The sequence below is a fragment of the Galeopterus variegatus genome, unplaced genomic scaffold (assembly GCF_000696425.1).
Source record: "Galeopterus variegatus unplaced genomic scaffold, G_variegatus-3.0.2 Scaffold49930, whole genome shotgun sequence".
Taxonomy (NCBI): Eukaryota; Metazoa; Chordata; class Mammalia; order Dermoptera; family Cynocephalidae; genus Galeopterus; species Galeopterus variegatus.
Window position 1 is genome coordinate 1,740 of NW_007776041.1, and position 1,890 is coordinate 3,629.

The following is a 1,890-nucleotide window of genomic DNA, read 5'->3' on the forward strand; positions in this document are numbered from 1 at the left end:
ATGCTCTTTACTACAGTGGATTTTATGTATCCAGACATGTTTGAGTTACTGAATTTTTGGAAGGATGTTCAATGTAAGGCTTTGTTTTATTGAAACAGGATGATGAGGGGGCTCTCCATTTGTACCACCTGCCTCGCGAGCATTTTCCAGGCCAGCACCTCCTGGTTGGCAAGGTTTACATACAAATTCACAAAATAGATTAGCCAAGTTTTCTTTTTTTGGTTCCTTAGTTTGTCTTCCAGTGGTAACATGATCTTCTACATGGTAGCTTATTCCTATGTGACCCACACCATTCTACTCAATGTCAATAAATACTGCTCACTTTCCCCAATAAACTCCATCACCAGGGAACTGTTTTTCACTTTGGCATTATTCCAGAATGTCTCCTCTTTGGGAATCATGCTGCTCTCAAGTGCATGAATGGTGATTCTCTTCTTCAGGCATCAGAGGCGATCCCAGCACCTTTACAGCACCAGCCTCACCCCCAGAGCCTCCCCAGAGAAAAGGGCCACCCAGACAATACTGCTCCTGGTGGGTTGCTTTGTGGTCATGTACTGGGTGGACTTCATCATCACATCCTCTTCATCCCTGTTATGGGCACATGACCAAGTCCTGCTGAGTGTCCAGAGGATTGTGCTCAAGTTTTATGCAACTGTCAATCCTTCGGTGCTAATCCATTCTGATAAAAGACAGATCAGTATTCTGCAAAACATGCAATCAAAGTGTCATCAGTTTTAACAAGTTATTGATGAAAAAAATTTCTAAAAATATATATATATTTCTACCATCAGTTAAATTATCAAGTAGCACAGGATTTTTAAAATCTGCTTTAAATATATTATATGGATAATAACATTTTATTATATCTAAATAATTTTGAAATCAAAGCTTGATTATTTGGTTCCTTAGTTCAATGTCCACCATAGTTTGATACTTTCATATCAAGTCTCTTTCGTTTTACCTTTATACAGGAAAACTTTTTTTCCTTCTTCTTCTTGAAGAGTACTCTTTAAGTGGCTGCTATTGGTACTCATATTTCTCAGTGTTTTTATATTTAAAAATATTTTAATTTACTCTTTTTATTAAAAATATTTCAGCTAACTATTCTACTAATTCTAGATTTAATGATAACTTCTCTTAGCACTGTTAATATGTATTTCTTTGTTTTGGGCTCTCTATATATAAGCTGTGGAAACTTTGCTATCACATTTGTAAATTATCTCTCTTTTCCTCAGTGTTATTAAATGTTTTTGGTGTTATGCAGTTTGACTACTATTTCTTTTATGTATTTATTTTTTCACACACTGCACCTGTGCATTCAAAGGTTCATGATTGGTTTTCAATTTTAGAAACTGAGGCCAGAAAAAATAAAGCATATTCTAGAGAAATAAATAGATGTGTTTTATTTTTTCTTATTCTGGTCTATCTATGTATAATTCTATTTATATTTTTTATTACTTTTTCTTCTTTTACTCTATTTGACTACATTAATTGGTCTTAATATTCCAATTTACTAGACCTTTCATCAGCTCAGTCTAATTTAATGTTTAACCTACATGTTATATGTTAAGTTCATTAATTATGTTTAAAATTCTTCACTTTTTTTGGCTCTTTTCCTAATATGACTTGTCAAACTCATACTATTTTGTTATTTTTACATTATTTGTATTTTTCTATTTTTGTCATTGTATCAATTTAAGCATTTTAAACATAATTTCTATATCTGCAGTTTATGTGACATGACATTTATTCTGACCTTCATCCTGGTAGCTTATTTTTGTGTTTTAAATAATTTATAATTTGATTCTCACATATGGGGGATAATTCATTTGAGATGTTTATAGTCAATATAGTTTTTTTTTTTTTTTTTTTTTGGTCATTGATGTTTTT

The 1,890-nt window shown here is 32.1% G+C and overlaps 1 pseudogene; it reads left to right on the plus strand.

The window, feature by feature from the left end:
* The first annotated feature begins 36 nt into the window (after positions 1 to 36).
* On the plus strand, positions 37 to 738 carry LOC103584320 (annotated as a pseudogene).
* Positions 739 to 1,890: the final 1,152 nt, after the last annotated feature.